General features: G+C 41.3%; 1 protein-coding gene across 1 annotated transcript in view; it reads left to right on the forward strand.

Moving 5' to 3' along the window:
• LOC135500409 (ankyrin repeat domain-containing protein 50-like) overlaps positions 1-26,316 on the forward strand; it is a 745,855-nt gene that overhangs the window by 151,681 nt on the left and 567,858 nt on the right. The window lies entirely within an intron of this gene.

Here is a 26,316-nt window from a genome sequence, read left to right on the forward strand (position 1 = left end):
GAACTAGACCAAGTGCTTCCCTTGCCTTCGATTTGTAATACCGTAGGGTTCTTTGTGAGGCACTGTCAATGGCAGTGACGAGCTGACCATCTACTGGAGCACATCCTCCTTTAGCAAGGAAACTATTCAGTGTTGCCAGTTCGACATTTCGTGGCGCTGGGGTAGGTGCCCAAGTCACATCCATCACATCACAACCATTATCAGTCTCTGTACTTGGTGTGGAGCTACCATTTCCAGAAAGCAAGTGGCCACCCTGAAATGAAAGAGGAACTTTAAATGGCCACACCAGTAATTACTTATGTGTGCAACAAGACAGCATAGCATCAATGAAATGGTCCATGGACGTGTTGTCACTTTAAAGCCTCGAAGTTCCCTTACAAGCCGGCTATGAAAATCCAAATTTGACTCAAGATAGATTTTCACTGCAACTCACCAGCATAGCATTAGGAGCAGTCATCCTACAAAATGTCTTTTTATTGCACAGGACACATTGGCTGTACCTCTTTCACCTAGCATCAATGCTCACCTTTATGATAACATTATCAGCTTCTGAGCATGATGATCCATTACCGGTACTCCCAGTAACAGGCAAAATCACTCGCCAACTCTGGTCCTCTCCATCTCCACCCTGAAAGAAACAAGCTTCCTTACAACTCAGAGTCAAAACACTGAAAAGCAAACTGTGAGTTCCATTGGCTAATAGATTAAAATACTAGCACAGCCCATGCCATGTATGATGGCTTAAAGGGCTGCGGTGCCAAGATTAAACGAGCTCTGGTTTAACAACAACAGACTAGAGCGTACGCTAGGATCAGAGTATCTCAACTCCTTTTGCACTAGATGTCGCGTCATTTACTGGGGCTACAATTTATTATAGAATAATAAATTTCCTTACATTGCACCGATGGGAAATTACCTGGATTCACTGAAGGAAATCTGACTGATTATTTATCAAATAATAAGGTACAAATTGTTGTGCCTAGACTGTGAAGCTAAGAACACATACCTCAAATTCCGTACCATCAGGTTCCTTCGATTTTTCCTCAGGTTGAATTTCAGAGACAGGGGACAACGAAACTGTAGATGAGGCAGGCTGAAAATTACAAACAGATAGCCAGTATTTTTCATGTACTTATAATCTATGCAACTGATGCCTAGAAACACAAAAGCTTTGTGACAGCTTCATAGAGAAATTTGAACATTTACTTGGACCTCAGCACACGTAAACTAAAAGAGCTGCTAACCCCGCCCCCTCTCTCAGTATCTTTTATCCTCTCTGGCCTGTCCATGAAAACATGTTTTTTTCTCCAACAACACCACATCACCACAGTCTTTATCAATAAACAGCATTTGCACGTACTGGACTTACCTCCGCTGCACTTGATCTAGTTTCTAAATTAGCCATGTATTCTTTGTGTCTAGCCACACAACTTTTGCAGAGAACTGAAATGGAGAAGAAAAGTATTGAAAACAATCAATCCCAATACCACCCCATAAGTTGGCATAAAGTGAATTTTGCCTACATGTGGGTGTCACGATTTGAATGGATCAGGAGCAGTCCTCATAAAGTGACAAACAAATGTTGTGCCCAACCGCTAGTACATGTAGTATGAAAACAAACTAGGCCTACCGTACCAGTATGCGAGTCCTGACTCGCTTTTAGTGAGACCAGTCACTCTCCGAGCCCTACTGTAGTCAATGGTGGGTAGTGTAAGCTCCATAAGACAAGTTTTTACTTGCGACTAGGGCCTGGTCCTGGATTGACAGAGCCTGGCACAACGCCTAGGCCTACATGTATTCATATAACAGCCCAGTACACTGCTGAGGCCCTAATAATAGGCCTAACATGTTCCAAGATGTACTGAACTACTGGCACTGCCTTACCTGATCCAACAGGTACAAACACGTCCCACTGGTTCCAAATTTCTTTGGACTTCTCTGGATGGACCTGGCCTCCTCCATATTGTTTAGCTCTCCGTGGCTTTTCCTTGGATTTGGGAGGGTGTAAAGGGTGTGGACATTTCCTGGACGAACTCCAAAACAAACTCCTCTGGTACCTGTGTTTTGGACAAATGGTGGTGTCCAACACAGAACTGTCAATATCGAACACACCAGCACGGAGTGCAATCAGCTGCCATTCTGTTTTGACCTGGGCAGCCTGATTTGGAGTCAAACAACGGCTCAAATGAGCGTTCACATCTTTCTTGCAATGCTTCAATGGGAGGACACAAGTGTCATGAGGATAACTTCCTACCAGTCAACATTGGAAATCCTTTATTATTTCAGAAAAACCGCACTTTAGTTGAAGTGTTCTTTCTTCCTCCATGCTGCATCCATGCACATGACCTGATAACATGTGCCATGCTTGTGTAACTGCTGTTGTTGTTGCATGCAGGACGGTTTCCAACCTAACCGCTTATCTCTCGAAAGGGCTACTCGGCCCCAAAGGGATTAAAATTGAGGGGTGGGCGGGGGAAATGGTAAATTTCATATCCTAAAGGTCTCACTAATACTCAGTAATATTTTGGGAGGGATTCATAAGGGGATCCAGAGATATATGCTTTATATGGTCTCCGGGAGGGGACCCCGGAGGGACGCGCAGTCGGGCCCGCTGCGAAAAAACCGGAAGAGTTCCCTGGATTTTTTTTTTTTTTAATTGAAAAGCAATATAGTAAGCTTTATCCATGTAAAGGTCACTTGCCAAAGACCTGCAATGGCTGAGGAATCTTGTCTCAAATATGGCACATTTTTCAAAAATGGGGTGTATAGCATTTTTGGGACACCCCTTACCCTCCTATAAGAATATTTTGGGGCAAATAAAAATTATGGATAATATGGCTCAAGGCCCCATCTTTCAATTCCACATCAATAGATTTCAACAAGAATTGGGGAACTGGTGCCAAAAATTAGCTGCAATAGGTCTAGTTTGGAGGTATTTTCTAATAGATAATGCATAGGAAAGGGGTAATGGTCGTACACCGGAACCATAGGGTGTATGGCCAAACGAAGCCACCAGCCTTCATACCTCCCCCAGTGTAGCCCATGGTAAAAATTGCAACCAAATCTGTTGACCCCCCATCTTGCCACTTCTGCATGATATTGCATGGTTCTCTCATGGACTGGCACTTAACTGCTAAAAGGCTTAAAAAATCAATTGTGGTCTTGTCTCCCATTTGAGTTCTGCCTTGGCCCAATCTGTCAAGCAAGTCTTTTTGTCATAGTCGCCAGTTTGTAATTGGAGAGCCTGCATCTTATTAGCTTCCAACTGTCTGTAATAAAATGGGCCATACATCACCCCGGGAAAGCAAGACACCAAAGTACCGATAACCTCGGCAAGTAATTTTATAGTAGGCCTCCCTTGGCTCTGTAGGCTTGAGCATATGGCTTCGACCTTTCCACTTTCTGTGGTGTGAGGAAAACCGCAATAAGTATTGAGTCAAATATGAATCCAATAAATTCCCTATGTTGCCTTGGTGGCCATTTTGACTTAATGGGATGGAGAATTAACATATGGTCAACTAGTATTGTAGTAGCCATCATTGCACTTCTGGCACATGCCAGTGTCATATCTTGCTTCAGCCGTAGATCGTCAGCATATATGACCGATGTGATACTTTGCTGCCTTATGCGTGCCATAATCGGTTTCATTAGGTTTTTCCATAGCCTTGGACACGGGCCAAGCCCATTCGGGGAGCACGTATACTGAAATAATCTTCCATTCCACTCAAACTTTAAATATCTTTGTGAATTTCTGTGTATAGGCACACAATAATTCGCATCTTTGATATCAACTGTGTATTGATAGCAAAACGGCGTCATCAAAACTACAACGGTCTTAAGGCCCTCCATTTTAAAATGGACATACATCAAATGCTTGTTCAAGATGGACAGATCTAGGATCATTCTATATGTTACATCCTTTTTTGGCCTCGGGAATACGGAAAATACAGGAAATACAGGAAATAAACTGTATGGGCTCTTGGAGACATTCTACTATCACTTTCTTCTCCAGAATAGATTTATTTTCAGCATTAATGGCCTCAGTTTCCTCTCTGTTAAATTTTATTTGGGATGGCACCCTAGTTTGTCGCAGCGGATCTCCATCAAACTCAAGCTGGTAGCCTTGATAATATTGAGGAGAAAAGGATCAGATGTTGATTCCTTCCAGTTTTCAAAATAATGTCGTATTCTACCTGCTTTAAAATAGCGAATATCGGCCTCCGATTTTCTAACGGTTTGCTCAATGAACTCATTGAGTTCTGCATAATTAAAGGAAGTTGTACTGGTCAATATCAAGCTTAGAAGTCTTTTGAGGACCTACCTGATCTGGTAAGCGTTCTGTCTTTACTTTCCGTCCTCCCGTTTCTTCTTGTTATGGGAGTAGGGCTTCTTTTCCCTTCCGCCTTGGAACTTACCGCGGTATTGTCGACGGGATTGGTAACTCTTGCGGCCGTGATGGAAACTCTTTCCCCGCGGCTTCTACAAGTAGTTTTTTGACAAAGAGTATGAGTCTTTCGTCACCTCCTCGACCTGTTTGGCCTCTTTTATAGCCTTGGAGATGTCGTCGCCAAATAATTTGTTGGTAACATGGATTATTCCTGTTTGGCAAAAGCTTTGAAACTTGGCCCTGAGACCTGGCTTTATTGCTTCCATACGTTTTATTGAGAGCTCCTGGTTTGCGTACCCAAGAAGAGCCAAAGCATCGGAAGCGATTTTGACTTTTTTCTGTTTGTCAATGTTCTCTTTGAGAATTGAATCTGCGATGCTAGCCTAGCCACTGCGGCAGCAGCTTTGTTAACTGCCTTCTGGATATAAAATAGGCGGACATCACGCGATCGGGCAACAGCAGTGATCTTTGTCCTTATCTCATCGTTAAGCTTTGGGGTTTCTAACGCCCCACAGTTTTCCGGAAAGGGATAGAGTTGTTCCTTCTCCATCGCCATATCTTTGGTCTTCCTCAGGCGAAATCGATTGTTCACAATTTCTGCCAGTTTATTTTCTTTCATTGTAGCAATGCGAAAATATAAGCAATTATGGTTAGGTCCGTCCAAGTAGCTTCTAGAGTGACTCAGCCACTCACTCTCTTGATTACAGCGGCCGCCTCAGCGCCACCACGCGGGGTCTATTGGTATTAGGCTTAGTAGCTTCGCGCGATATGCACCATTCTGGGAAAACTCAATGAGAAAGTATGCTCATTAGCATAATCTATTCTTAGCTCCAGCTCGAGGTAATCTTGTGCAGTGTTTCTTCGGGCCAGATGCATTGTGGTGGAAAACGTCTAGTACAAAGAACGGCTGTCTTGCGCCAGATGAATAAGTGAAGTAAGTCTGGCTACGCGTGACTACTGTAACAGAAATGACCATTACAGAGACTCTGTGACGTAGGTATATACTTAATAGAAGAACCATGCCGTCCCGAGTTTCGCGCTATATGGACCATTCTGGGAAAACTCAATGAAGAAGGTATGCTCATTAACATAATCTATTATTAGCCCCTGCTCGAGATAATCTGCGCAGTGTTGCTTTTGCCCACATACATCGTGCTGGAAAACGTCTCGAACACAGAAGGTCTGACATGCGCCAGACTAATAAGTGAAGAAACTCTGGCTGCGCGAGGCATCTGTGATCAAAATGACCATAGCAGACTGTGACGTAGGCATATATGTTTTATAATTAAAAATGTCCTCAAAAGACGATATGGAATGATTTTTTATTAACATTTCCTGAACTTCTAATTATTACTTTACATAAATAGGTCGGCGTTTGGTCGCGTGCTTTTCTTTCCTTGTGACAATATACAGCAAAATAGTTACAACTCCACAATCGCGCTATAAGTCAAAAATAAGGCCACGGTGACCCATTATGTTTCGCCAGCTTCGCTATTTTGCCGCTACGCGGCGCGTTGGGTCCTTGCGTCCAGTGAAGTGATTGATAGTGAGATAGAATAGCGGGCTTCAGGTTAGATCCTATCCGCGAACTGATACCTATCCTGATCCTGATCACGGAAACGGGATAGAAGAATCTCTCTAAATCATTTGGCCGTGCTGCTGTAAATGTAAACTTGCCACGTCATTTAGCTGTCCATCCGCCTGTAGGACCGATAGGGCAAGAAACTCATTTATCCCCTCTGCTTGTTCCATCTTGAACGATTTTTCCGCCGACATAAAGCAGTCACCTACATTATTTTCTTTCAAGATATAAAATACAATATTTCAAATAACGTGTTTTTTTTCGGAGCTGGTCGTTGCTTACGTAAGATTGATAACCTACACACTCGTTTTAGACTTGGTTAAACAAGAGTCTTTCAAATAAAGAGTCAGGTCACGGCAAGTTTCATCTGATCCCACAGCTCTCTCGGGCAATTAACTAGAAGTCGTGATGAAGCCCATTTTACTTCAGCTACAAACTGGGCTGAGATGCAAGACAATGATAAAACGACCAAATATTCAACGAAAAATATACTCCGCACATGCAGTATACATAAGATTCTCGGATAACAAATACATACAATATAAATTTTTTTGGACTTATATCGATGTGAACGATCAAACAATTTAGGCAGATAAGTTAGTTAATTTTCACTGGCTGCTAATTGGCAAACTAAACAATAATCAAATCGAAATTAACATGCATGCATGCACCCACTGATCAGTTTGCAATTTGTTACAAAAAATCCATAACTAGGTTGTGATCAATGGCAAACTTGTGACAGGCACATTATGAGAAGACTCAGAATATACACGTCATGTACGCCACTTTGCGCTTTAGTGTTTGCCAAAACAAGCTCATCGATGAGAAAATGAACCGTTTTCTAATCTTAAAGGAAAGAAACTGGGCTTCAAAATAGCAGAGACATTGAATCAGAGAAATTTTGATATAACAAAAATTTGATTTCTAAACATGCTAACGTTTGACCACAAAAGTCGAGTCTTTTGCATGTTTTCATACTTTTTTTCAATTTTTACCGCGAACGCGAAATTAACCTGCAATAAAACTCGTTGTAGTGGGTCAAATTGATAAGATATGAATATCCCACTAGATGACAACAAATGGAACCATATGATGCCTTTAGATGGTCTATTTATCACCGACAACATACCTAACTACATGTACTTATTAACTGCTAACCACAAAAATATGTGATGATCCGGAGAAGAAAAACGCATTTCGAAAATTATTCTCAAATCAGTGCCGTCACCACTTCTAAAAACTGTCGAAAAGTAAAATATGAAACATATCGCTGTTTGTATCAATGTTGTCTTTGACACTATATCTGAATAACTGTATAGAAATCTGTGCATTTGAAAATGGCGTTTGCTCTAAAACTGAGGATTTGGCTATGTTCAGCTGATCGAAGAATAGTTGTTCAAGTTTCAGTTGTGTGGAATTTGCCAGGGTCAACGCGTGACCCGAGAGAGCTCTGTCCCATCGCTCGTCTCTCGGAACGGTCGGTTGCATTGATGTTGAAACCATACGTTCCCTAGTTATCAAAAACTCCAAAAGATTTGCCATTTAGCCGGCCTCCTGATCATACTGGTAAGATTCGGCTTCATAAATTGTTGAGAAATTGGGAATTGGATTGCCAACCTATATTCACCTGCATTCTCCCACTCCAATTGTAATAGGTGACCATAATGTACCTTGGTACGTGGCACCTTTTGTTCAATAAATAAAATAAGAAAGAAAAAGCCGAATAATATTTCGTGATCAGCCAAAATAATTATGATTTTTTTCTCCAGAAATCTTTGTAAGTTGGAAACATGAATCATAAGGCGCGATAATTTGGCAGTTTTAAAGTAGTGCATAGGTTACAAAACTAAAATTGAATATATTCAAAGTGATCTCGACTTCTGGCTCTTATCTTATTGTATACATGTATTATGATAATTCAAAAATTGATTGTTGACGGCGTCAATGGGGCGCTGATGCTCGCCTCTCACAACGGTCACCTTGCTGTCGTAGATGCTCTATCATGCTATTGAAAGCGGCGCAGATGTTGACGACGGGAAGAAGGTAGCACACCAAAAGCTTTCTCAAATCATAAGATGATAAAGAAATATCAAAAATATGTTGGCAATGTGTATGTTATTGTTGAACAAGATAACTAGTTTGAATCTCTTGAAATCATCTACTCCTCTATCTAGTCGTTTCTTTTTATGTATTTCGATATTTGCCTGTCGACAGTTTGTCTGTCTTGTTATAGAACGGCTGGACGGCGCTAATGAGCGCCTCCCAAAACGCTCACCTTGGGGTCGTAGTGTACGGGGTTGTAATTAAATGGAAACTTCACCAATTAAAATGAATGGTATCATAAGTCAAAACAAGTTCTCCACCATATCATATAGGGGTTAATTGGGCGTTTGTCTTACGCTTGTGAAGACTGTGCCAGCAAAAGGGACAGCGATCCAGGGAATAAATCTTACTTTAGATAATTGGTAGTCTACAGACAATGAATCCATTGTGTCGCCAACTGTTAGTGGAATGTCGTGTTTTTGCTTAACCCGTGAAGTTGAGCAAATCAAATCGAACCAGTGTTCATTGAAGAAAACAGGCCAATGTCAAATCGAGAGCTAGAAAATAGACTGTCAAGCTTGTTTCGGTGTAGTGAAATAGGCACGACAGATGTTGTCACGAATGACATTGATGATGAACGTTTCAAAGCGGACTATCGTCAGAAAATAGAATTCAAAGACGGAAAATACTTTGCGCCATTGCCGTGGAAGGAAGATAACTATGATCTGCCTTCTAAACTGGAGCTTTGTAAGCAACGATTGTCACAGGTGACGAAACGTCTTGAGAAGTTGAACTTAATGGACTCATACCGTGATGTTATGCAAGAACACCTAGAAAAGGGATACATCGAAATGATACCGGAAGCAGATTGCCCATGTAGTGAAGAGCGTTGTGTTTGCTGCAAATGCCGGTCGGGTGAGTCTTAATGACTGTATTTTCAAGGGACCTTGTATGTTGAAAGGTTTGCATGAGTTACTACTGCGTTTTCGCGTACATAGATTCGCAGTCGTTGCTGACATTGCTCGCGCATTCCTGTCTGTTGAACTTGTTGAAAAGGATAGGAACTTCGACAAGTTTCTTTGGTTTCGCAACAATTACCCGAGAGAGGAAGTTATTGTTTATCGTTACACGACAGTTGTCTTTGGGAACATCGTCGCCGTTAGCGCTAGGCATGGTACTGGATAAGCATTGGAACTCCTACGAATCAAGCACATCAAGTGACCTAGAGGAGAAACTGTTCATGGATAATGTCTTGACTCGGGCTGATTCAGAAAAGGCTTTAGTGGTCAGGAGTACTATCACTCGGCACGCAGTATAATGCAAGACGGTGGATTTAATCTTTGTCAGTGGTTGTCTAATTCATCCGATCTCTCAAGAATTTAGCATGCTGATGGAACTCAGACACAGCAGACAACGGCCAGCGTGCTTGGACTGAAATGGAATGCGGGAACTGATGGTTGGGAATTCTTAAAAAGGAGCTACACTGTGACACATTTGATAGCATTACGAAGCGCCACGTGCTTTCGGTTCTGTCATCCCTGTTCGATCCATTAGGTTTTGTTCAACCAGTGACTGTTCAGGCCAGATTATTCATTTCGCATTTATAGGAGGCGAAACACGATTGGGGTACTCCATTGCCGTCAACTGAATGCCAAGCATGGTGCGACATTGTTCAGGACTTAAACTGTGTACATGAAATTGAGCACCCATGTTGGTATCAGTTGGACAGTTGTCGCCCTGTGCAGCTACATGCTTTCAGTTACAGCAGCTTGGTAGCAATGGGAACTGTTTGTTATCTACGACAAGATGATTACGTGGTTTTGATTGGCTCTAAGAGTAAACTCGTTGGTACAAAGGTAAAACCGACCGTGCCTCAACTTGAGTTCTCGGCGATGGTGATGTGTGCAAGATACGTGAGTACTCTTACGAAAATCTTTGCTAAGGATTACCCAGATCTCGAGTTGTATCATTTGACTGACTCTGAAATAGGACTTCATTGGCTGAATTCGTCAAAGCAACTGAAGCGGCAAACTGCAAACAAAGTCAACGTTTTCAAGGAACATTCGTCGGTTCGAAATTGGCGTCATGTTGCCAGCTGGGAAAATCCGGCTGATTGTGTGTCTCGTGGCTGTAGTACAGACACATTAAGATCGTCTGATTTGTGGAATCATGGGCCAAAGTGGTTGGTAACGGAAGATTGCTGGAACCATTTGAAGCCTGAAACAAGTGCCGATGTATCAGCTAGCGTTGCTCAGAGGAATTAGGTCCCAATGTAGGAAATGAAATGCACAATGTTGGCAATGTTGGCAATGTGATTAACGTATAAGGATACAGTGACATTGAGCACTTGCTTCGGGTGACGGTGTACGTAATGCGATTTGCCGGTCTTTCCGATGACAGAGACCCTAACATTGCTGCTAATAAAATAGAAAGGGCAGATATGCTATTGGTAAAATCTCTACAGGCAGAATACTTTTCTGAGGCTCTTGGATACTTGTCGCGAAAACAAGCAGATAAACCCGTTGACCCCTGCCGCAGCATCATTCGTCAATTGAATCTTGTTCTGGCTGAGAACGGACTAATTCGTGCTGCTGGTAGACTTGGGACGCGCACTGGTATGCCCATTTTGTTACCACGGAAGAGTTATTTCACGAAGTTGGTGATTCGCAGAGCTCAACAGCAGGTTTTTTATTCAGGACTCGGAGACAATACTGGATTCCATCCACAAGGGCGAGGTTAGAAATGTGCTCCGTTCTTGCGTAACTTGCAGACTAGTGTCTAGCTGGGCTTTTGTGTTGCCCCAGAGTCCCGATCTCCCGATCTTCCGTACTGATTCATCAGTTCCATTTGCTAACATGGGTATTGATTTGACGTGCGAAAAGTGTATGTATGTTTGTTTACTTGCCTTTGCACGAGGGCTGTAAACTTAGAAATTGTTACTGACATGACTGGCTCTCATTTATCCAGGCTTAATAGACGTCATTGTAGTGTATATTCCACTCCAGCTATGTGTTTATCAGACAATGCTAAAACCTTCAAGAACGCTTCAGAGGAAATCCTGAATTTGTTGAAGAATATTGCCAGTGACTCAGTTCAACGGCATTTTACTCAGAATAGAATTGAATTTCGCTACATTCCAGTTCAGAGTCCATGGTGGGATGGTTCATGGGAAAGGTGTTATGAAAATGTCAATTAAGAAAACTCTTGGTCGATCTTTGATTACACTTGAAGAACTGTATACACTGATCAAAGAGGTTCAATCAGTAATGAATGATAGACCTCTTACCTATGCTTCAGGTGTTTAGGATGAACTTAAACCCTTAACTCCTTACATGATAATTCTTGGTCACTGTGTTAGACCGTTGCCTCAGTTTCAGTTAGATGAGGATGATTCGGAGACATTCGGAGATATGAATCATATCAGACGTGCTGAAAAGAGGCGGTCTGAGTTGTATAGATACTTTCAGAATCGATTCCATGAGGAGTATCTATGTGCTTTGCGAGAAAGACATTCATATCAGACAAGGGCCCATGCTTCCGAATGTAATAGGATTCGTGCTGGTGATGTTGTACACATCCTTGATAAAGATCATGCGCGCACTCTGTGGAAGTTAGGTATTGTCATCGAACTACTGATGTGAGCCGATGGAATGACTCGCGCCGCAGTCTAAAAGACTAGTGGTAAAACTCGAACGACCAGAGCCATATCGAGGTTATACCCATTAGAGGTATGTTGTGGTTATGTTGAAAACATCTGTCAGTTAAAGTTGCCAGAGACTGAGGAAGCCCCCCTAAGACGAAGTGAGCGATTAAAAATGGTATAGATTATTTGGAGGGAGAATGTGGAATTCTATTGACTATTGTGGTACCAGTTCAATTTATGCATTGTGGTGAAGTGTTTGTTGGTTGATGTAGTGTCATTATGTGTGCCCAATTGGGATGTGTGTTGGCAAATAAATCAGACTTGTATATAGAACCAATGTGTTCGGATGTGTTTGTTGAAGCTCGAGAATTTCAAATGTGGAATGGTAAGATGTTTGCTCAAGGGATCACACAAGGTACAGAGAGAAGCAAATGTAAGCGTGTGACGATAGCAACACTTTTAATTGACACCTGTGATAAATAGTTAGCTTTCACTGCTGGATTTCTTAGTGACACAAATCAATATTTCCAGCATGGTGCCAGTGTGTTGCTTAAGGTTGCTAAACACGCAGGGAAACTGAGTCCTAAATGCGAGGTAATTCTTTGTGTCAGGCTCTGCTAAACCTTACAATATTGGGGGATGGACTTAGCTACAAGAGTAAAGCACAAGAATTATGATAGCAGAAAGGGGCGCCTGTAAAAATTGTACGTGACCTCTTCGCTAGAAATGAATTTTATACAATCAGTTGTTAGCGCAGCATACGTCCCCCGTTGAAACCGAAACTCAGCACTCCCGTGACGATAAATACGATGTCACAGACATTCAAGCACAAACGCCACGCCGGCAAAAACCAAAACAAGGAAAACATCTTTAGAATAGAAGATGATTTTGAAGTGTTTTGACAAAGCAGCACAATTTTATGTCCCTGCACAGGTACATGTACACGTATGTCGCGCGCCTAAAATGACGGAGCACCTAAAATGTCGGTTTTAAGGATCTAACAACGTCGGTGCCGCGTTTTGAAAAAATTATAATTTTTCGTGCCAAAAACATCGCTGGCCACGCCAAAAATGACGGTCCTGTAATCCTTGGCAGACGACAATTTAGATAGGCTAAAAACGTTCACTTTTTATAGTGGTCCCATATATCTTTGTCTACTGTTGGCCAGTTCGTTACGATGTGATCAGATTTGGGGATGCAAATATTAACAGACGTTCTGGAATCTCTATGAGCTCCGAACAATCAATGCCAATCTAGTCAAGATTGGGATCTGGCTCATCTCTGTTGTATTGCATCTTATGGGTCCTTATTGCATGTTACAGGTCCTTCCTATAAATAGCGAAGAAATGCTTTTCCTTTGGAACGTTTAAGGCTGTTACAGCGGCACTAATGACATTCGCTGATGAGGTTCTGTGCTGCGGACTGTCGAATCGGTTGGAACAAGGAATATAGAGCATGCGCAGTCTATTGGGAACAGGCAGTGCACATGGCAGTGTCCCATTTGAATACACCCAGTTTGCATACGTTCTTGAGTTTGTACATATTATGTTTATGATGCTTCCATTACAGTGCGGGCTGAATATCACAAGGCTCAGCTCGCACTCGTTTCGTCAGCACCCTGTAAACATATTTCATCGAAATTAACGGTTTGCATATATGGCTGCGATTAACGATACAAATACCACTCGTCTGAGGGAAAATCTGGCAATTGTTATGCAACTTTATAATTGCAGGGCGCAGCTATTAAATGGTGTATTCCTGTTTCGCCTATTCCTGTTTCGCCTATTCCTGTTCTGCCTATTCCTGTTTCGCCTATTCCTGTTTCGCCTATTCAAATGTATTGCTAACCTCCCCACAGACGTAGGAATATGAACCGTCCCTTACTGACCGACCAAACCCGAGGAGAGCCACATTATGTACGCATTGACGAACGCATGTTACGCCTCAAAGAACAATACGTCAATGGAGAGAGGGACATAATGAGTTACGTTGATGCCATCAGTTACCTTGTCTGACATAATATCATGATATGTATTTTCCACCTTGTTTGACTTTGTATGTGCTGTACCTACATGTATATTATGACATGGGTTTTACAGCTGATTTTGATCAAATAATTATGAGAATGTACAATATTATGTATTTTTATCAAAAACTCATGAATTCAGTTTTCATAAAATAAACGACTGCTTTACTCTACTTAATCTATTAGTTTTTACTGTGTGTCAGTATGGTCCTATGGTCCTATGGTCAAATAAGTCCCGGACTGTCCCCGCTTTCAAGGTGACTCTTTCAAAACGGTCATGGCATAACAAAGTTGATGGCATTTGATTAGTCAAATTGTCATCACATCATTAACATCATCCAATTGTCCCCTCACATTTTCCCCATAAAATGGACATGCATCCCTAAGGTTCCCCGTGGGAGAGTCGATTTATTGTAGGGGTACTGGAAAGTAGGCGAAACAGGAATAGGCGAAACAGGAATAGGCGAAACAGGAATTTTGTAGGCGAAACAGGAATAGGCGAAACAGGAATAGGCGAAACAGGAATAAACCTATTAAATACCAATTGTTGACCGACGTATTCGAGAGATTTTTCCGGCCTGCATGATCGGAGGTCGCAGCAACAAAAAACGCCCATTTGAAGGACGCTTTCGGTTGATAATTTGAAATTGGAAATGGATTTTATAGACTGTAAGTTTATGAAATTGTTTGCAATCGTATGAGTGATTTTATGTTATATGCAATATATACACAATTTACACAAAACACCGGAACTAAATAGTCATAATCATAGCTAAACAAGCCACGTGTACGAGTGCCTGGTTTACAAGGTGGCCTTCAGCGCGTTGCTGCTGTGATTTTAACATGTGGGAGATGCTCAGAGAGGTTCCTGTTACTTCCACATGATGTTTATAAAAGTAAATAATATATTACTTTTACACAGATTCGAATGCAGACAATCGATGCATGTAAGATGATACGCCCGAAGCTTCGTGTTTGAGATTAAGTACTGTAGCCTACTAAATGTTATGTAACAAGTGTGACCGCATTTCCTAAATAAGTTATTTTGAGCCAAAGGCTGAAGACCGGATATGTGTCAACTGTATTCATACACTTCACTTCACTTATAATCTGCAACCGCAGTCCTTGGTATTGCCAATAGTAACCTGCATGTTACGATGCGACACAAGCACGCCCCTTTTCTATATGAGCTCTGTCTAAAATGACCTTTCTTTGTGAGAAAATGAAAACAGGCGCGAAGAATCCGCCCAACTGTAATGAACATTCGAAATAAAGTATCACATTCACCGGACCAGAAGCGATAGATTCGTAGACAGATACTGCAATATACCAACATAGACATGCATGTAAAACACCCTGTCGACTTGCATATGAGTGTAACAACGGGACTCGAGCTGTTCATGTACATTTATATACCCAAATTCCAACGAAAATATGATGACGTCATGAGAACAGAATGTGTTGCTGAGTATGCAACCGTCATTTTTGGCGTGCCCACCGACTTTTTTGGTACGAAAAATTACTGATCTTTTAGGCGTGGACACCGACGTTTTTGAGGCGCTCCGTCATTTCACGCGCGCGACACACCTGGAGTGTGAGATGTTCGGACCACACTATTAAGCATTGTTGCCGTGCTCATCTCACGAACACGACGATTCTGCACAAAATGTTGCCTTTCTATGATATGTTTTAGTACAAGTGTCTTATCTCCAGTTAGAACTACATGTATGCGTGTCATTCGGCAACAACAACGTCATGTCGCAATATTCAGTGGACATTTTCGTCTCCTCACGCCTGGATTCCAACAACTGTCTGCTGTATGGTCTTCCCGAAAATTAATTACCATTGCTTCACTCCAACGAATCCAGAACCGAGCAGCCCGGATCATCAGCAGAACTAGAAAGCATCACCACATCACACCTGTCCTCAAAAGTCTCAACTGGCTCCCTGTTAAACAGAGAATACAGTTTAAGATACTCCTGCCTGATCTTGGGTAAACAAAAAAAAGGTTGGAAATCTATTTGAAAAAATACAATGAATAACACAGCGGTAATCGAACAACAGATGAAACATATTGGTGTTATTAACCCCAGTTCACAACAAGGGTACCAACAAGGATACCAACAAGGTTCGACTCCAAAGTAACAGAAACCAACTAACCCGTTGAACAGTTCAAATCTAGTTAACCCTAGTCAAGGGCTAGTGAACACTAGTCGTCAACTAGCCTCAACTAGCAGTCAACTATCCTCAACTAGCAATCAACTAGCCTCAACTATGACCTCGTCAAGAGATCAAAGCTCGACTACGACTCATCAAGTCTTAACTGATAGTGGTATTAGAGCCAAACAAGCCCTTGAAGTGTAAGTTGTTACTGGTAAAAGCAAGGATTTCCTGAATAAACATATTACCTTTAATGACTTAGATAGTATGACAGAGAAGGAAATCTTGAAACACCATAGAAACACCTAAGAGAAGATCAGTGGCGTAGTGGTTAGAGCACTGGGCTCACAATCAGGAGGTCCTGTATTCGATTCTCGGAAGGGTCACTGCTGTTTCGTCTTTGTGTCTTTGAGCAAGGCACTTAACCGTACTTGCTTCTCTCCGCCCAAGAGTAAATGGGTACCTAACTGGCAGAGTTGGCACACTATGAATGTTAGTCCTGAGCGCTGTATAGCTGCAGCTCGGACCTGTACTACTCCCAGAGAATAAAGCTTTAACCAAGAATGTACAGGCCAAGAGCTATGGGTAATAATGTGAAGCGCTTTGAGCGACTGAAACCAGTTGGATTTAGCGCTATATAAGTCTCATAATTTGAATCTACCAGACAAAGATGGCTACTAGGCTTAAAGGGTAAGTAGATTAGAGCCACAATGCTTTTCATTACTGCAGCGAGCATTCAAAACCACCCAGAAACTTCTTAGCGGATATCAGGTCGTATATGAATTATATGGGCCCATTTACGTTTGGCTGGCCATTCCCGCCAAAAAACCGCACTGGTCCATTAAGGCTGCCATTTACATCGTGTGACGTCACAAAATTGTATGTTACGTCATATCGACCTCTATTTCGCAAGTACCCGACCCGTCGGCGATACGAGGACGTCCTTATCGGATATAACATGGTATGACGTCATTTTCCAAAACATTGCCGATGTCTGTTTTGGGCACCAAGATATTTGCCCCTTGAAAGGCCGATTTAAATCTCTGATATAGGTCATGTGGCAATATTTCGGCACAGAAATGGTGTCACTTGTGATATACCGAGTTAATGTCTAACGGGTGAACTGTATTTCGAACGATTTTTAACGCTATTACTTTCTCTTTAACGATTCATTGGGTAAGATAGTCTTAAAAGCTTACACTAAATTGACAAAGATATTTTTGCCGCTTGATGACGCAGATGATCTTTATGAAGACTTAAGAAGTAATTACAATGAACTTTGCAAGTGGTTAGGATGGTTGAGTCTTAGGATGGGAGTATTAACCGCTTTGGCATCATCAACTCTTTTCACTTTAGGACTGTGTCAGGAGATTCAAAATGGGCAAAGCCAGAACAGACAAAGTCAGGAAAAATCAATTAAGATAAATGGATCAGGAGACTCTTGTAGCTCGGGTGACAGCCATTGAGAAGCCCAAAAAACAAAGATCAGAGAAGCAATTAGCATGGTCAAGAGAGTTTGGCAAAAGGTCACAAGAATTTAAGAGGTTAAAAATGATTACCAGACAACCAGAACCGGTCGAACCGAATAAGGTTGAACCACAGCCAATACCAGAGCAAAGTCCAGAGACAAAGTCCAGAGAGCTTCGCTCGAAGCAGAACCTGAACCAGAACCCAAACCAGAGGATGAATCAAATGAAACTGTATCTAAGACCTCATCTGGTATGATTGTAGCTGTGGCAGCAGTTGTTATTGTCACTATCATTTACTTTAAGTTAAAGAGTGTTAAAGAGAAGGTTGTGATGACAGATTACCAAGAATTGTAAAAAGTTATTGATTTCAAAGTAATGGATTTTATGTTTTATTGTTCTGTTAAGTACTCGAAGCTTTTTTACATTCTCGTTCTCTTATTATGAAGTCCATTGCTATTTAAATCTAACAAAAGTTAACGTCAAACAATCCGCATGAATTTCTTCCTATATAACCTCTTCCATTTTCTCTCTACCATTCAAAATGATAACCACACATGGTAAATCCTATTGGTTTTCAATGAATAAATTTTCATGAAGTTTGTGAATCTTCTTTAGGTAATCTAAACTAACTGATTTTTCTTCTGTACAATTTTTCTTTTTGATTCTTTCGTGACAAGCCATTGGATCTGTTCTGAGGTAAATTATGAAATTGGGTTTAACACACATATGTGACTCACCACAGTAAAATGAGTCACATGTCGCTTCGAGCTTGACAGGTTGAGACGGACTGGTTGTTCATTTCACAAGTGTCTGCCTGTTGTGAAGTCTAGTATGTATCAATTTCTTCTATTATGTCCTGGAGTCATTTGAGGCTCATCTTCTGTGAGACATGCGACACATTTTGCCGTGGTGGGTCACATATCTTTGTAGTGTTTGGAATATGTGTCATCTAGACTATCAAATTGACCACAAGTTAAATTCCCACTGAACCAACTCAGGCGTGAAAAGATATGGTGTATTGAGAAAATGCTTCTCTCCATAATAATAGTTTTACCTTCAGTTGAGTGCAATCTCTCAATGAATGTTTCCATCGCCATCATTTGAAATTCGTCAGAATATTTTTTCGCGTTGTTGTACATGTGTTCAAGTAGATTTTTCCCGTGATAGTTTCTCTACACCTCTAATGGTTCTGGTACTATTACTACGTCTGAGACTTCTTTAATGCCTTCGATTAACTCTGACGTCTCAGAGGCAATGTTAACCTCAGCAACAATTCCCGCCATTTGTTAAACACTAAATAGTAATTAGTATATAGTTTTTAGCTCACCTCTTAGCAGAGGTGAGCTTATCCCATACCGTGGCGTCCGTCGTCCGTCGTCGTCGTCGTCGTCGTCGTCGTCGTCGTCGTCGTCGTCGTCGTCGTCGTCCGTCGTCCGTTAGCAGGGCACGTTTCGTAACTGTTAGAGCTATTGAGTTGAAACTTGGTACACATGTACCCTAATGTAATGACACCTTGGAGACCAAGTTTCGGTCCGATTCGTTTCATGGTTTGGCCACCAGGGGGCCAAACGTTAAAAGTGAAAATATGCAATATCTCCCTTAATAATAGTCGGGAAATTTTGAAAAAAATATGGTAGGTACTTCTAGCAAAGGTGCATCACATATCCTCCGGGTTTTTGATTTGACCTCCTTTTCAAGGTCACAGAGGTCAAATGGTGTAAATTGGCCGTTAGGATGTAACGATGGCACGTTTCTAAACTGCAATGACTATTGATACCAAATTTGGTACACATTTACCCCTTAGTCAGGTGATCTCAGGGACCGAAGTTTGGTCCAATATGATTCACCACTTGACCACCAGGGGGCAAAATCCAAAAACCTTAAAAATGTGATTATTCCTTAACTTCTTGCCCGATTGCCACCAATTTGATATCATGGGTACATCTAACCACCATACAGTATATGTCACACAGGTTTTTAATTTGACCTTCTTGTCAAGGTCACAGAGGTCAAATGGCGTAAATTCGCCGTCAGGCCGTAACGATGGCACATTTCTTAACTGCAATGACTATTGATCACAAATTAAGTACACATGTACCCCTTGGTCAGGTGATCTCAGGTACCGAAGTTTGGTGCGATCTGATTTGCCGTTTGGCCTCCAGGGAGGGGGCCAAATCCCAAATTCTTCAAAATGCCATTATTCCTAGTAATGACTTGCCCGATTGGCACCAATTTTATATCATAGGTACATCTAATTCTAACAACCATTCAATGTGTCACCCGGGTCTTCTTTGATTTGACCTACTTTTCAAGGTCACAGAGGTCGAATGTACTGTAAATTGGCCATTTTGGGGAAATTGTAATTGCTTGGACCTACATCAAACCTAACACTACATGACACAATACCATGCTCTTTATCCATCTTTCCTCCACATGAGGTGAGCACAATGGCCCTGGCCATTTCATTAATTTCTATTTAGAATTTACTATTAAACATTAAAACATTCAACAAAGTTTGGATCACTGTAATCAATGTATTTTTCATAAAATCCTGAATGGCATCGCACAGATTCCATCTTCTAAGATGAATCATGTAGTCATCAAATGAGATGTCTCTCTGAACCTCATTCTTGGTAATTCCCTTCAGTTTCTTTGCTTTTGAATCTTTTGCTGTGTAAGCAAACATCTTACTTCTCAAGGCAATGCATTCTATCATCACTTCTCCTCCTAGCTCTTCCTTAAAGTAACCTGGTAACTTCTTCTTGATAGTGTCATAGGGTGGATGGGACTGCGTCTCGAGAGCTGACCTCGTGTGGGATTTCCGGTAGTTAATGAAGTCGAAAAAAATGATCCTTAAGATTTGTCAGGTCCTTCGTCAACTCGTCAGTCTTTAACTTTATTTATAAGTTTAAAATAATCTTTCTCGAAATCAGTAATAGAATCTATCCTCCTTTTAGTGTTAAAATCAGTGTAGGGCGCAACCACTTTGATTGTTTGAAACTTACCACAGAATGAACCTTCTTAAGAACCATTCCTTGCTTTAAGAAAAACTGTAGCATCCTGTATGCACTATGTAGTTGGTTTCATCCTTTTGTGTCAGTATTAACTTTACTACATTAGATATTTTCCCCTCCCTGTCATCACCAAGTAAGGACTTAATTCATCATCATCGATTAAGAGAGATTCGGGACAGAATGGAAAGTTCTTTGATTTGAACTTAATGTTTTCGGGGTAAGCCAAGTCTACCTCTTGGAAGTAGCCTACTTCGTTGTGCTTAGGAACTCCTTGTATCCAGCTTGACATCGTCCGAGAGCTTTTGGGTCTTTGGGTTCCATCATCTCAAAACTGCTGTAGGGTTGAAGTTCCATCATTGCCCGACCATAAAGGTTATTTGCATCGATGTAAAGAAGCTTGTGGTGCTCATCGGCCTTGACGTGTCTTGTTCCCATCACTCCTGAAATACCTCCTCTTATCGCCTTTTCAGAAGAAGGTAAAATGCTTCAAACCAACTTGCCATGTTAAACCAGGTGCTGAGTAACAGTGACAAGGATCAATCTGAAAGTAGTTCAAATTGAATTTCTCAAAGAAATCAGCTAGAAGTAACACATCAGTTTTGAGGTACAGATCAATGAACTCTCCATGATTCTTGAAATTAAAATTTTTCCAGGACCTATATCTTTTCAGCCTCTTCGTAAGCTAAATCATGTACATTTCATTCTTTAATTCGTCAAAGAACATAGTCTTCTCTAAGTGAGTAAGTAGACCCACCAAGGTAGTAACGCTGAAAGGGTGGATGTCGTTCTGGGTGCCGACAAATGGTACTCAGGTTCGAGATCGACTAGACAATAAGCACCCTGGGTGCCATTACACTAGACAAACAGCACCCAGCTTCTTTTTGCCTGGCTTACGGATCTTATGGACGAGGACGTTTCTTGCAATCTCGTTTTATCTCACGCCGTGGTACTTTAGGCCTATAGGTCTTTGAAAGCACATTTCGGATGATTTATTCAGAAAAGGTATGTAGGAGGGATATATTCAGAGAATGAAAAATTGTGTGATGACAAAATGAATGGATTTGCTGCGTATTTTTCTTGACAATCAGTCGATATTGCTCCATCTTGCAAAATGATGGTTATCGTGACACGTGACCTCCGTGAGCGTGGGGCCAAGCTCGGTTGTAGGTGTAGAAAAAGTGTAGAAGAAGAAGCTTGGTGCTGTTTGTCTAGTGTAATGGCACCCAGGGTGCTTATTGTCCAGTCGATCTCGAACCTGGGTGCCGACAAATGGTACCCAGACGACATCCACCCTTTCAGCAGTAGTAACTGTGTATTTCTTCGTGATATCTCTGCCAGTCTGACTTCGTCCCGAGAGCAGAGCTTGAATCAGACTCCGTCCCGAGAGCAGAGTTCGAGTCTGCCAATGTCATGACGAAAGTAACGTTGCAGTTCAGTCGATTAGATAAAAATTCTTCCATTCTGATTAACCAGTCACAGAAAACCTTTACAATATCAGAACCCATGTAACTCGTGTATTCACTATTGTAGAGTAACTGGTAGTCGGAGTGAACATCAGCTCCAACTGCAGATGCAACCAGTTTGAATAGCTTTTTGGTTACAGTGGTTACTGGGGATACAGGGTCAACAGGTTCAGTAACAACAGGAATACTTATGGATTCAAAATCAGCATAGATCATAAAGGGAACTCTGTTCTTGAATGAGTGCTTTTCAAATAGAAGTTGAGACCATTTACTATTCGGTGCAGGCAGAGTGGTCTTACATAATCGTGTTCACCACATTTCAGTTTATGTTTTTCTAGTGTTGATTGACGATAAAAGTAGTTCCTGCATCTCCTGCAGAGAAATACGGTATTCCTGGTTGTCTTGTAGAAAAAATTGATGTCTCTTATGTACATGAAGTGGTCCTTGAAGTAAAACAGATCGATAACATCGTCATCGTCATAGTGCTTTGACAGGTAGAGTGGTTCCAGTTGTGCATAATAGATGATTTTAGCTGATACATTCTGTAACTTAAAAACGTTAATCTTAAGAATGTTGTCTTTCTCCTTTTGGATACATACAGGAAAGGAGTTAATTTTGATACTGCCGTTATCTAGTTTGGCTAGTTCTTCTTAACTAGCTATAGTTTCAGGTGTGACTTAGTCGGTGTGACGTTGTAATATTCAGCAGCCAATAGACTCCATAGAAAACATTCATTATCATTTCATTGAATATTCATTAAAGCTTTTGTTTTGAATGGTAGTTGAGTGTAATGACCACCTTTACACTTTTGTATAAACAGAATGTGAGGTCACAAGACTTTATCACATTTAAAGACAAACCACTTCCTTGAAAGTACCTCTCCTCAATCTGAGCCTTATTGTAATTTGACTGATTTGTTACGGCATAAATTGCCTGATTCCTCGAAATTATGCTTTCCATTGGAGACTGAAATGGATGGGTCGTGCTATGCTCTCTAGACGTAGTCCGGATGACGCTTTCACCAGATCTCCTGAACTCGGCAAAAACGAAGATACAGTGGAACCCCGGTCGGCGACCACCTCAGTAACGCGACCACCCCGGTAACACGACCACTTCGGCTTAGTCCCTTGGGTGGTCGTGTTACCGGGGTTCCACTGTACTAATTTTGTGATGGTAATCATTAAATTTGAATAGGACCTCTTCCAACTTATCCCTGTACTCATGAATCTGTTTTGCTTGTTTGTCAATGTTTAAACGAATGGTGATAACAGGACTACCAAATAATTTTACTACTTTGATATCTTAATGTTATCTAAATCTTCTGTCTCAAATGCAAGTTTCTTATTTATTGTCGTAAGACCTGGGTCAGGTTTAATATACCCTTGTTTACTCAAATGTTGCGCTAAATTTAGTTTGATGATCCTTGGTTTTACTACGAGCTGCCATATTTGTGTAAGAAATGTCCTTGTCACATGTAGCACAATGAACCTTCTTGTTTCTATCCATTTAGATTAAAAATATTTATCTAATTTACAAGATTCCATCTAGAATTTACTAGACCGGGTGTAGAATTTACTAGACTGGGTCTAGAATTTAATATGGTGTGAAGGAGGTGCTGATGGTATTCCAGGAAGTGGTATTCCAGGTGGTTCTGAGGGTTTATCAGTAATCGACTGACCATGATAGTGATAAGTGTTTCCAGGAACTGGGATTCCGTGTAGTGACATTACAGGAACTGACGTTCAATTTCCAGGTACTGGTGTTACAGGGCTTACTGGCGTTCCATTTCCAGTTACTGGCTTTTCAGTTTCTCTAACATCTCTGTCTGTGCTAGGTTTTTTCTCTTCTAGAAAAGTCTCCTTAAGGGATTCTACATCAACCCCAGTCTGGCTCTCCCTTTGTTTCTTTCTAATACCGTTTTTCATTGAAATGTATAGTACTTCTCCTTCTCCTTGAGAATTAAACTTCTTCTTCTTCTTCTTCTTCAGCGTTCAACCTGCCTAAGTAAAACTATAACCTCAGTCCTGTGGCGGAGATGAAGCGGCTTGTCGCCCGAAGGTCCGGCTGTGTTCCCCACAGCTTTTCTTCGACCTTCGTGTCTTTAGGCCAGAATCTATCTCGTAAATCCTGGTACAGGGGACAGTCCTGTAGGATGTGCGTTGGTGTTTGCACTGCTGTCTGGCATTGGCATTCTGCTGTGTCTCTTACTCCTTTACGTTTAAGATGCCCACGTAGGCCACAGTGGCCTGTTCTTAGACGGTAGATGGTAGTAGCGTCTTTTCGGTCAAGTAGCCACAGCTGATCTGATTGGGGGGGGGGGGGGGGGGGGTGGTTTCCCTGGATTTTCTTCCGGTCATTTCTGCATTTCTGCTTCAGGAGTGTTGTTATTTCTCTGTATGACTGCTTCCCATTTGGCTGGATCTGTAGGCTTGCAAGACCACGTGGTGGTTACTGGTGAGATCTTGGAGGTGTTCTTTCAGATCTTTGATGTCTGACTCGATGTTTTCTGATGTTAGGGCTTGGAGTGTGGACAGTGAGTCTGTTAGAATGGCTATCAGTGGTGATGTCCTTTGAGACTGTGCTAGATGTTTCGCGGCAGTTGTTATAGCTAGCACCTCTGCTTTGAAGTTGCTGGAGTATTTTCCTCCAGGGACGGAGAGGGCTGAGCTTTCTCCACAAGGGTATCTTATGTAGATTCCACTTCCTCCGTTTTTCACTGCGCTTTCAGCTGATCCGTCCGTGTAGACTAGTGTCCATCTGTCATGTGGGTATTGCCGGTCAATATGTTCCATGATGAGAGCTTTTTGGATATCCGGAAGTTGGATCCCCTTGCTTCTCAGGTCTGGTACTGAAGGCTGGATTTCCACTCGGAGCTCTTGCTGGGACCACGCTGTTGGCTGCAGGTTTTCAACTGGATTTCCTGGCTGAAGCAATTCGGAAGCCGAATCTTGTAGACTCTTAGTCAGATGGTTTTGACTTTTGCGTTTTAGACGGTTCTTGGGCGTTTCCTCAAGCTTGGGATGGAGAATTAAACTAAACTCTTCTGTAGAGCTAGATGTGTGAATCGGTTAAGGCTTTACTAATTAAATCATTGATAGTGTTAAGTTTGGAAATAGCAAGCATACTTATCTTTTCATGTTTTTCTATTCTTCTGCCAACTTAGAAATGAGGAAAAAAGGGCACTTCCTATTGTCACACCACCCAAAGCTAAACCCATCGGCGGCGTGATGACTCCAGCTAATGCTGAAATACCAACAGAGCCTGCTGCTACACTTGTAAAATTAAGACCGTGGCTAATGCAAGTAACTGCATTGCATGCTTTCTTGTATTTTGAAAATATCTTTCTTCTGTTATTCAATTTCCTCCTCAAAGAACTTCTTGACTTCACTGATTTGTTGAAGTCTGAAACCCTGAGGCCCGTTCTCTGGACTTTGTCCTGTTCAAGCTAATCGATCTGATCCCTGTAAATTTGGACCAGGATAAAGCTTATAACTTTCTTCCATTTAGTTAATGAGTAAAACTAGAATCTATTGGCTTTCCAATAATGTGTTTACTAGTAGATCTAGGAACTGGTGTTACAGGTTTATCCGTAATGGGCTTAGCAATAATGGACTTACCAGTGGCTTCTTCTTCTTCTATTTTTACTTGCTTGTCTAACCTTCTGTAAAATTCTTCTAAAACTTCTTTACAGTTATTTGGTCTCTTTGAGTAACCCCACGTTCTGTTCATTTAGCTTAAGTAAAACTTACTGATCAATTTTAAACTATGACTTCGTCAAGAGAGCAAAGCTCGACTTATGTAAATAACTTTGACGAGTGTAGAAATCTGTACTTTAATTCATCAAGTGTTGTTAATTTACTTTGAAGTCTATTACTCAATTCGAGTTTCGCCCTTATGACAAAGTCAGATTCAATCATTAAATTAACAGTTTCAGGTTTTATGCCATTTAGAAACATATTGTTGTTTATCAGATTAAGCAGAGAAGCATTTTCATATTCAGGATAATAACCAAAATACTGTGTTATCACTCTTTCCCAATTTTCTATCACATTTTGGTAATAGTAGTAAAACCAATTTCCATTACTTTTGACTATCATGATATTGATAGACCTGTCTAACTGTTCTTTAAAAAGACCCCAATCTACTGTAGCACTCTTCTGTCTGTTTTTTCTTCCTTAGACACCGATCACATGTTAGACCAAGAGAAACATAGTTCTGGTAATACTTAAATTCCTTTATTGGTAATAAATGATCTAGCTTTTCTTCAACTATGGTTGTAATACATCTTTGGTAGTTGAACCATTTCTGAAGAATTCATCGGAGCAACCTAAACCTAATCATGAGAAACCAGTACCTTGTCCTTTAGATATCCTGTTTAGGCCAACTCTCACTTTATGTCTATCTCTATTACCACTCTGATCAAGGTAATTACTTTTGAAATATGAATTCCAACAAGATCTACATTTGTCTCTCTTACCATCTTTAGCGATTCACCATATCCAAAGTCAAGGACTTGGTGAGCCCCCCCC

The sequence above is a fragment of the Lineus longissimus genome, chromosome 16 (assembly GCF_910592395.1).
Source record: "Lineus longissimus chromosome 16, tnLinLong1.2, whole genome shotgun sequence".
In the NCBI taxonomy this organism is placed as follows: Eukaryota; Metazoa; Nemertea; class Pilidiophora; order Heteronemertea; family Lineidae; genus Lineus; species Lineus longissimus.